Below are 11,908 nucleotides of genomic sequence, written 5' to 3' on the forward strand. Positions count from 1 at the left end.
TTTAGGATTTAATAAAAAAATCAAACAAGTTTTATTCTGGAGTTTTTTGCTATTTTATTTGAATTTAGGAAAAATTGCACGTTTTCAAAACTGCATTTTAGGGCCAAGAAAATGTTCATCTTGTTCTAAATATTTTATTTAGACGGTGAAAATTTGTTTTGGCATTTTTATATTTTTATTTATTTTTCTAGAATTTATTTTCTGTTCGGCGGAATTATTTAAAAAAAACGCGCCCGCACCCGACTGGGCCGAGGGCCCAGCCAGGCCGGCCTGCTCGTGCCGCCGCCTCCCCTCGCGCGCACCACCGTGCGCGGCACGGATGCTGAGGAGAGTCCGAGACGGACTCCTTCCCGGGCGCCACCTCGCCCAAGCAAGCCCTCCCCTTATATACCGCCGCCGCCCCCCCTCTCACCCCGTCCCAAGCCGCCGTCGCCGCCGCCAGCCACCGCCGCCCCGCCGCCGACGCCTGATACGTCTCCAACATATCTATAATTTATGAAGCATTCATGCTATATTACTATCTGTTTTGAATGATTATGGGCTTTATTATACACTTTTATATTACTTTTGGGACTAACCTATTAACCGGAGGCTCAGCCCATATTGTTGTTTTATAGCCTGTTTCAGTATTTCAAAGAAAAGGAATATCAAACGGAGTCCAAATGGAATGAAACCTTCGGCAGCGTGCTTTTTTGGAAGAATATGATCCTGGAGACTTGGAGTCCACGTCAGAAGATCCTCGAGGAGGCCACGAGATAGGAGGTTGCGCCCCCCTTACAAGGTGGTGGCCCCCTGTCTCGTGGGCCCCTCGAGCACCCCCCGACCGACTTCTTTTGCCTATATAGTCCAACGTACCCTAAAAACATCCACGGAGAAGATAGATCGGGAGTTTCGCCGCCGCAAGCCTCTGTAGCCACCAAAAACCTCTCGGGAGCCCGTTCCGGCACCCTGCCGGAGGGGGAACCCATCACCGGTGGTCATCTTCATTATCCCGGCGCTCTCCATGACAAGGAGGGAGTAGTTCACCCTCGGGGCTGAGGGTATGTACCAGTAGCTATGTGTTTGATCTCTCTCTCTCTCGTGTTCCCTCTATGGCACGATCTTGATGTATCCCGAGCTTTGCTATTGTAGTTAGATCTTATGATGTTTCTCCCCCTCTACTCTCGTGTGAGGAATTGAGTTTCCCCTCTTGAAGTTATCTTATCAGATTGAGTCTTTTATAAGAACACTTGATGTATGTCTTGACGTGTTTATCTGTGGTGACAATGGGATATCATGTGCCTCTTGATGTATGTTTTGGTGACCAACTTGCGGGTTCCGCCCATGAACCTATGCATAGGGATTGGCACACATTCTTGACTCTCCGCTAGAAACTTTGGGGCACTGTTTGAAGTACTTTTATGTTGGTTGGATGAATCTGAGATTGTGTGATGCATATCATATAATCATGCCCACGGATACTTGAGGTGACAATGGAGTATCTAGGTGACATTAGGGTTTTGGTTGATTTGTGTCTTAAGGTGTTATTCTAGTACGAACTCTTTTATAGATCGATCCGAAAGAATAACTTTGAGGTGGTTTTGTACCCTACCATAATCTCTACGTTTGTTCTCTGCTATTAGTGGCTTTGGAGTGACTCTTTGTTGCATGTTGAAGGCTTGTCATATGATCTATCTATGTTATTATTGTTGAGAGAACTTGCACTAGTGAAAGTATGAACCCTAGGCCTTGTTTCCTATCATTGCAATACCGTTTACGCTCACTTTTATCGCTCGTTACCTTGCTGTTTTTATTATTTCAGATTACAAATACCTTTATCTACCATCCATTTTGCACTTGTATCATCATCTCTTCGCCGAACTAGTGCACCTATACAATTTACCACTGTATTGGGTGTGTTGGGGACACAAGAGACTCTTTGTTATTTGGCTGAAGGGTTTTTTTAGAGAGACCATCTTCATCCTATGCCTCCTACGGATTGATAAACCTTAGGTCATCCACTTGAGGGAAATTTGCTACTGTCCTACAAACCTGTGCACTTGCAGGCCCAACAACGTCTACAAGAAGAAGGTTGTGTAGTAGACACCAACGCCCCACCCTGCCAGAGCCCCGCCGCCCCCTCGCCGGAGTGCCTCGCCAGAGGTACCGCCGCCGCCCGCCGCCGGACTATTTTTTTTTAAGAAAACCACTTCGGTTTTTTTAGAAAACCTAGTTTTGTTTTTTTAGATCGGTTTTTTAGGGTTATTTTATTTAACGAGCGCTCGCCCGTTCATTCGTTTTAACGAACATTTTTCTCCGTTTAGTCTCAGTTAACAAACGTCCGTTCATTATTCCGTTCGTCAATTTTTCTTTTTCTCGGATTATTCCGCGATTATTTCTGATCACGATTTCAGATCCGATTTTCGTTTTAGTTTTTCTCTTTGCTCGTTTATCGGAATCAGGAGATTCAAGCATCTAGAGTTTCATCTTGAAACCCTCTTTCTAGTTAATCTACTCAAACAAGATTTTGCTTCTGTAAAATTTTACCTAGGTCCAGATCAGTAAACGAAGCTCTTTTCTTTCGCCGTTTGACTTTCGTTGTTTCATTTGATTTGATTCTTTTTGCAAACCAGAGTTCTTAAGTTGAACTTTCTGGTTATTTCTCTTATTCGAGTTTTACCTATGCATTAGATGAGTACTTATTATTTGTTTGTTTGTTTGCGATAGAGTACCCGAAGTGCGCCGCTTGCTACTTCGAATCCCTAGGTTCTGCGGATCATCAGCAAGGCAAGTAACACTTTAATCATACCTCTTTACTACCCAGTTTTATTGCATTAGATCAATCCTCAAACAATGCATGGTTAGGATCTAATTAAATTGTGGGTTTTGGGAAGTAGATGACGTAGTACCTATTACCTGTTTTATTATGAAACCCTTGGGAGTTACTTCTACGTTTGCTTATTATGCTATGATATGCTAGTAGACGTGGATTGGGTGAGTGTATCCATGACAGATGCGAGATTGTTAATTTAATGGTTTATTTAAGGTGGCAACTTTAATACACATCTGGGTGGATTGAAGTACCTGGGTATTCTAGGATTGCCTATTTTTCTTTATGGACCGCCACCCAGGCTCAAAGGGATCATGAGATTATTCATGCTAGAAACTTTCGTGTGTAGCTACAAGCTACTATGGGCTCTAGCATAGTTGACTAAGTTGTGCGAACTCTTACAGTGGTAGACTAGCAGATGTAGGGTATGTAGGTTGGTACGGTCTACCCGATCATAAGGTGCAAGCGCTTCTGAAAGACTATGTCTCAGTCATCCGTTTCTCAACCACCATCTAGTGCGAGAAATGTAACAGAGGACATCAGGTCTTATGGGGAAAAGTGCGCAAACCTCTGCAGAGTGTATAAACTAATCATGGTTAGCCGTGTCCCTGTTATGGACGTTTTGAGTATCCAGTATCTAGATTATCATGTGACTCTCATCATGTTACTTTTAATTACTGTTGTTGGGTTTTAATAATGATGCTTAATTGGGATTGAGAATGCTGTCAACCATTCTCAATGTTTAACAACCACCATGATAGTTAAATAAAATTTATTCCTTTGTCATAGGGAAAAAATGGCTTTATGCAAAACTGTAACCATAGAGCTTCTCACCAGCCATATATGCATGTAGTATAGCTTTATTCTTCCATTACTCTCTATGTATTACATTGCCAGCATATTCAATGTGCTAACCCGTTTCGGGCTGCAACGTTCATGTTGCAGACTTTTCAGACGACGAGTAAGATGCCTTAGGATCGTGGTCCTATACTCAGTGATGCCGTTGGAGTTGATGGACTTACTTATCTTCTCCGCTGTTATCGTTGTTAGATGGCCTGAAGCCATATTTATTGTAATAAGTTCTCCTTTGGAGACATTCGATGTAATAAGTGTGTGATTGCTACTCTGTTATAAATCCTTCACGTACTGTGCATGTCAGCATTACTGATCCAGGGATGACACTAATGCACAGAGATCAGACTGTTTGAGGTCTGGTCGCTACAAGATGGTATAAGAGCACACGCTGACTGTAGAACACGACCACTAAGCTAAAGCCCTAGATCACTACTCACTCTTCTCATTTCTGACTCCTCATCTTTTCTACTCTTTTAGGATGGTGGATGCAAGGAACAAGTTCATGCAACCGGATGAAGATACACCCTTTGGTCGTCACTTGAAGGAAGTCACTAAGTACATGAACATCGGAGTACCAAGTTTCACCGGGACCTACAACGCCACTTTACCTGAAGAGGAGCGCTGGATGATTCAAGTTCAAGTCCCAGGACGGACGTTCATGCCCGTCACTGAGCCCATAGAGTTTTCCTTTGATGCACCAACCTAGAGTCTAGGCAAGAGCATGGCTGCCCACATCACAATGGGACATATGGGAGAAGTTTACCACAAGGATCTTAAGGATACTATCTACCAAATTTGTGGGCGCCGAGATGAGCAATGGGAGATGATCAGCACCAGGAAGGACAGATCAATTGCAGCTTTCATCCAGGAGTTAAACCAGCACATTCGACGCCAGGAGAACCAGATGTGCGCAGGCATGATAGACCTGAAGAAGGCCATGACCAAAATCACAGAACTGGAGGAAGAACTCAAGTCTGCACGTGATGGATATGAGGAAGAAATTGCGACACTCGTGGAGAAAAGCGATGATCTAAAGAAGAAGCTAAAAGTATTCATGGGATTTCCCGCGACTGGAAGAGAAGACGAAGATTGCACCTGTCCAGAGAACTACATCATCATCGACGACACCGACTCGGACCCAGACGATAGCGATAATGACTATGTTGATGAAGCTGGAGCAGATATCATGGGGTCTTCATCGGAGCAGTTTTTCTAGTCGACCACCATAACAGTAGTAGTATTCCCCCATGTATCTAGTATAGTCCGAGCACTTTTGTAACGATAGTTAGACCGTTGTATGCCCTTGTTTGATTGAATGAAGTGATTTTGTTTGCATTCGTATCATGTGCATTTGGGTAGTGTTCCCCCCCTAGACCTCATTCTATTCTATGCTCTCATCTTTTCTAAACCCTCAGATGCCTCCGAGACATGACAATGGATTTGCTTTCCCACCGGATCTCACTCAGTTGATCTAGTAGCAGAATGCCTTGATGCAGTTGCTAGTCCAGAATCAGAATCAGGGGAATAACAACAACAACAACCCACCACCGCCACCACCTGTCAATCACTTAACCTGTTTTCTTAGGCTGAATCTGCCGGTGTTCTCCAGTAGCATTGAGCCGATTGTTGCAGATGATTGGCTCCGCAAGACAGCAAGGGAGTTGACCACTGCAGGATGCACAGATGCGGAGAGGGTGCATTTTGCCACACATCAGCTTGAAGGACCTGCACCATCATGGTGGGAGAATTTCACAGCCACCTATCCTATTGACACTGTCACATGGGATCAGTTTCAGCAGGCTTTCCGTACTGCCCATGTTTCAGCAGGAGCTATGGCCATGAAGAAGCGTGAGTTTCGCAACTTGCGCCAAGGAGGACGGACAGTTGGTCAGTATGTGGATGACTTTAGTAAGCTAGCATGTTATGCCCCAGATGACATTGCTACTGATGCAGCTAAGCAGGAGAAGTTTCTGAAAGGACTGAATGATAAGCTGAGCATGCAGTTGATGGTAACAACTTTCAATAACTACCAGGAGTTGGTAGACCGTGCTCTTATGATTGAAGGGAAGCAGCAGCAGATTGAAAACTGCAAAAGGAATTATGGGCAAGGGAAGTACAATTCAGGAGCTCAGCAGAAGCCACGTTTTACCCCGAATTTGGGAGGACATTTTCAGCATACCCATGGAGGAGGTAGCTTGCATAATCATAATGGCCCCAAGAATGGGAATGGAGGAAACAACGGCCAGAACCGTACCAACCCATCAACCCCAGCTAAGAAATACCTGAGCCAAGTCACTTGCTTTAAGTGTCAGAAGACTGGACATTATGCCAATGAATGTCCTGAAGGCCAGAATGGAAATGGAAATGGAAGCTCTGGGAAGAAGCCGAACCCTTTCAACAGGGGACAGGTGAACCACGTTAACATGGAGGAGGTTGAAGCCCAGCCAGATGCAGTAATAGGTAAGTTTTTGGTTAAGTCATTTACTGCACTCGTTCTTTTTGATACTGGTGCATCGCATTCATACATATCAAGGGGATTTGTGGATAAGTATAAACTACCAACCCAAGCCGTTAGGTCACCCATGTTAGTAACCTCGCCTGGAGAAGAGTATATGGCAAGTCTATGGTGTGATTGGTTACCATTAAGGATTGGTAACTATGTGTTTCCCTCGGACCTAATAGTATTGGAATCGCAAGGACTGGATGTGATATTAGGCATGGATTGGTTATCGAAGTATGAAGGGAACATTGAATGCGCTAGTAAGTCGATTCTGCTTACCACGCCAGAAGGAAGAAGGATCAAGTATGTATCACGGCATGAGCCGAAGAGGACTCAAGTAAATTCCTTAACAGGAGTTGTACAGGAGGAAGTACCACTGGTGAAGGATTTTCCTGACGTGTTTCCAGAGGAGTTGCCAGGCATGCCATCGGATAGAGACATTGAGTTTTTGATTGAGCTTTTGCCAGGCACAGGGCCAATATCTAAGAGACCGTACAAGATGCCTGCAAAAGATTTGGAGGAGATTAAGAAGTAGATTAAGGAGTTACTGGATAAAGGCTACATTCGCCCAAGTTCTTCGCCTTGGGGATCGCCAGTACTTCTAGTGGAGAAGAAGGACGGATCATTAAGGATGGTTGTTGATTATCAAGGATTGAATGCAGTAACAATCAAGAACAAGTACCCACTACCGATGATCAATGATCTATGTGACCGACTGCAAGGAGCTAAGGTATTTTCCAAGATCGATCTACGATCAGGATACTACCAGTTGAAGATTCAAGAGCAGGATATACCTAAGACGGCTTTTACCACAAGGTACGGGCTGTACGAGTATACCGTTATGTCATTTGGTCTAACTAACGCACCTGCCTATTTCATAAACATGATGAACAAGGTATTTATGGAGTTTCTAGATAAGTTCGTCGTGGTGTTCATTGATGATATTTTGGTCTACTCTAAGAACAAAGAGGAGCATAAGGAGCATTTGCGTTTGGTACTTGAGAAGCTCAGAGAACACCAATTATACGCCAAGTTCAGCAAATGTGAGTTTTGGTTGAAGGAAGTTGGATTCCTCGGACATGTGATATCCGGAGAAGGAATAGCAGTAGATCCCACCAAGGTTGTCACTGTGACAAATTGGGTAGCACCAACGACAATTGGAGAGATCCGGAGTTTTTTTTGGACTGGCAGGATACTACCGGAGATTCATTGAGAATTTCTCGAAGGTTGCGAAGCCTATGACGGAGTTGTTGAACAAAGATACCAAGTTCAATTGGACTGAGGAATGTGAGGCCAGTTTTCAGGAGTTGAAGAAATGTTTGGTTACCTCTCCAGTGTTGATTCTGCCAGATCAGAGCAAGGATTACGAGGTGTATTGCGACGCTTCACGTCGAGGACTTGGAGCAGTGCTTATGCAAGAGGGAAGAGTTGTTTCGTATGCTTCACGACAACTGAAACCTCCTGAGTTGAATTATGCCACCCATGATTTGGAGTTAGCAGCCGTAGTGCATGCGTTGAAGAATTGGAGACATTTTCTCATCGGAAACCATTGTGAAGTGTACACGGATCACAAGAGTTTGAAGTACATTTTCACGCAGAAGGAGTCGAATCTCAGGCAAAGGAGATGGTTGGATCTCATCAAGGATTTTGATATGAGATTACATTATCATCTCGGAAAGGCTAACATAGTAGCTGATGCGTTGAGCCGTAAGAGTCATGTCAACACACTAATGACCGAAGAGTTACCAAAGGAGTCAGCCAAGGATCTTCGTGAGCTATGTTTGGAGATAGTTCTGAAAGGCTATGTAGCAGCATTGGATATTCAGTCTACCTTGATGGATAAGATCAGAGAAGCTCAGAAGACTGACAAGGAGATTGCCTCTATAAAGGATAAGATGAACAAAGGAAAAGCTAAAGGATTTCGTGAGGATGAGCACAATACCCTATGGTTTGAAGGCCGTGTTTATGTGCCAAATGACCCAGAGATCCGGAAGTGTATTTTACAAGAGGCCCATGATTCACCATATTCGATTCACCCAGGTAATACCAAGATGTATTTGGATTTGAAGGATACTTTCTGGTGGACCGGAATGAAGAAGGATATTGCGGAGTATGTAGCAGTTGTGATATATGTCAAAGAGTAAAGGCAGAGCATCAGAAGCCAGCAAGATTGTTACAGCCATTGCCAATACCCGAATGGAAGTGGGATAAGTTAGGCATGGATTTTATCACGGGATTGCCCAGGACTCGTTCAGGCTATGACTCGATTTGGGTTGTAGTTGATCATTTGACGAAGGTAGCTCATTTCATCCCAGTGAAGACCACTTACACCAGTGTTAAGTTGGCAAAGATATAAATGAACCGGATCGTATGTCTGCATGGAGTTCCGAGGAGCATTGTATCGGATAGAGGAACCCAGTTTACCTCAAAGTTCTAGAATCGGTTGCACGAAACTTTGGGTACCAGGCTAGAGTTCTGTACCGCCTTTCATCCGCAGACAGATGGACAGACCGAGAGAGTCAATCAGATTTTGGAGGATATGTTGAGAGCTTGTGTGCTAGATTATGGATCTAGTTGGGATGAAAATTTGCTATATGCAGAGTTCTCTTACAACAACAGTTATCATCCAGTTTAAAGATGGCCCCTTTCGAAGCCTTGTACGGAAGGAGGTGCAGGACCCCGTTATCGTGGGATGAAGTCAGAGACCGCCAGTTGTTTGGACCAGATTTGATTAAGGAGTCTGAATAGAAGGTGAAATTGATTCGCGGTAGACTCAAGGTAGCCCAGTCCAGGCAGAAGAGCTATGCAGATTCTAAATGCAAGGAGACAGTTTACGAAGTCGGAGACAGAGTTTATCTTCGAGTATCTCCACTTCGAGGAGTTAAGCGCTTTGGAGTTAAGGGAAAGTTAGCGCCATGTTTTGTGGGACCATACAAAGTTTTGGAACGTATGGGAGAAGTTGCCTACAAGTTGGAGTTGCCCGAAGGATTGTCAGGAGTTCACGATGTGTTCCATGTTTCCCAGTTGAAGAAGTGCCACGCGGAGATGGCTGATATACCACTGAGAGATACAGTACCCGTGGGTGCAATTCAGTTGGACAGAGATTTGACCTATGAGGAGAAACCAGTTAAGATTCTTGAGTATGCCAACCGAGTCACCCGAAGCAAAGTTATCAAGTTTTGCAAGGTTCAGTGGATCCACCACACCGAGGATGAAGCCACCTGGGAGCGAGAGGAAGATCTGTTGAAGGACCACCCTCACCTATTTTCTAGCCAACCCGAATCTCGAGGGCGAGATTCATCTTAAGGGGGGTAGGTTTGTAACATCCCAAATTTCCAATTTGGAATGTTATACACTAGATCATCAATGCATATCATATTTTTGTCTGCTTTTGGTTCGATCCTAGAAATTCTACGCAACTCAAGGACCCTCGGAGAGAGTTGGGGATTTCGTTATTTTCATATTTGAGTTTTCTCAATTTTTGAAATAGGATCATTTGATTTTATTTATTTTATCTTCAATTATTTCAATTATAAATATATGAGAGAGGGAATAAAATGAATTTCCCAAAATAAAGAAATATTGAGGATTTAATAAAAAAATCAAAGAAGTTTTATTCTGGAGTTTTTTACTATTTTATTTGAATTTAGGAAAATTGCATGTTTTCAAAACTGCATTTTACGGCCAAGAAAATGTTCATCTCGTTCTAAATATTTTATTTAGATGGTGAAAATTTGTTTTGGCATTTTTAGATTTTTATTTATTTTTCTACAATTTATTTTCTGTTTGGAGGAGTTATTTAAAAAAACGCGACCGCACCCGACTGGGCGGAGGCCCCAGCCAGGCCGGCCTGCTCACGCCGCTACCTCCCCTCGCACGCGCCGCCGTGCGTGGCACGGACGCCGAGGAGAGTCCAACCGGACTCCTCCCCAGGCACCCCCTCGCCCAAGCAAGCCGCACCCCCCTTATATACCGTTGCTGCCCCCCCACCCTCCTCTCACCCCGTCCCAAGCCGTCGCCGCCGCCGCTAGCCACTGCCGCCCCGCCGCTGGGAACACCACCGCGGCCGCCGCTCCACCCCGTCGGAGCCCCGTCGCCCCCTCGCCGGAGTGCCTCGCCAGAGGTACCGCCGCCGGACCGGTTTTTTTAGGAATCCACTTCGGGTTTTTTTAGAAAACCTAGTTTCATTTTTTAGATCGGTTTATTTTTTTAGGGTTATTTTACTTAACGAGCGTTCGCCCGTTCGTTAGTTTTAACGAATGTTTTTCGCCGTTTAGTCTCAGTTAACGAACATCCGTTTGTTATTCCGTTCGTCAGTTTTTCTTTTTCTCTGATTATTACACGATTATTTCTGATCGCGATTTCAGATCTGATTTTCGTTTTAGTATTTCTCTTCGCTCATTTATCGGAATCAGGCGATTCAAGCGCCTAGAGTTTCGTCTCGGAACCCTCTTTCCGATTAATCTACTGAAACAACATTTTGCTTCTGTAAAATTTGACCTAGGTCCAGATTTGTAAACGAAGCTCTTTTCTTTCGCCGTTTGACGTTCGTTGTTTCGTTTGATTTGATTCTTTTTGCAAACCGGAGTTCTTAAGTTGAAGTTTCTGGTTATTTCTCTTATTCGAGTTTTACCTGTACACTAGATGAGTACTTATTGTTTGTTTGTTTGTTTGTTTGCGATAGAGTACCTGGAGTGTGCCGCTTGCTAGTTCGAATCCCTAGGTTCCACGGATCATCAGCAAGGCAAGTAACACTTTGATCATACCTCTTTACTACCTAGTTTTATTGCATTAGATCAATCCTTAAACAATGCATGGTTAGGATCTAATTAAATTGTGGGTTTTAGGAAGTAGATGAGGTAGTACCTATTACCTGTTTTATTATCAAACCCTTGGGAGTTATTTCTACGTTTGCTTATTATGCTATGCTATGCTAGTAGATGTGGATTGGGTGAGTGTATCCATGACAGATGCGAGATTGTTAATTTAATGGTTTATTTAAGGTGTCAACTTTAATACACATCTGGGTGGATTGAGGTACCTGGGTGTTCCAGGATTGCCTGTTTTTCTTTATGGACCGCCACCCAGGCTCAAAGGGATCATGAGATTATTCATGCTAGAAACTTCCGTGTGCAGCCACAAGCTTCTATGGGCTCTAGCATAGTTGACTAAGTCGTGCGAACTCTTACAGTGGTAGACCACCAGATGTAGGGGATGTAGGTTGGTATGGTCTACCCGATCGTAAGGTGCAAGCGCTTCTGAAAGACTATATCTCGGTCATCCGTTTCTCAAACACCCTGTAGTGCGAGAAATCTAACCGAGGAGATCGGGTCTTGTGGAGAAAAGTGCGCAAACCTCTGCAGAGTGTATAAACTAATCATGGTTAGCCGTGTCCCCGGTTATGGACGTTTTGAGTATCTAGTATCTGGATTATCATGTGAATCTCATCATGTTACTTTTAATTAATGTTGTTGGGTTTTAATAATGATGCTTAATTGGGATTGAGAATGCTGTCAACCATTCTCAATTTTTAACAACCACCATGATAGTTAAATAAAATTTATTCCTTTGTTGTAGGGAAAAATTGGCCTTATGCAAAACTATAACCATAGAGCTTCCCACCAGCCGTATATGCATGTAGTATAGCTTTATTCTTCCATTACTCTCTATGTGTTACATTGCCAGCATATTCCATGTGCTGACCCGTTTCGGGCTGCAACGTTCATGTTGCAGACTTTTCAGAC

The sequence above is a fragment of the Triticum aestivum genome, chromosome 3B (genome assembly GCF_018294505.1).
Source record: "Triticum aestivum cultivar Chinese Spring chromosome 3B, IWGSC CS RefSeq v2.1, whole genome shotgun sequence".
Classification (NCBI taxonomy): domain Eukaryota; kingdom Viridiplantae; phylum Streptophyta; class Magnoliopsida; order Poales; family Poaceae; genus Triticum; species Triticum aestivum.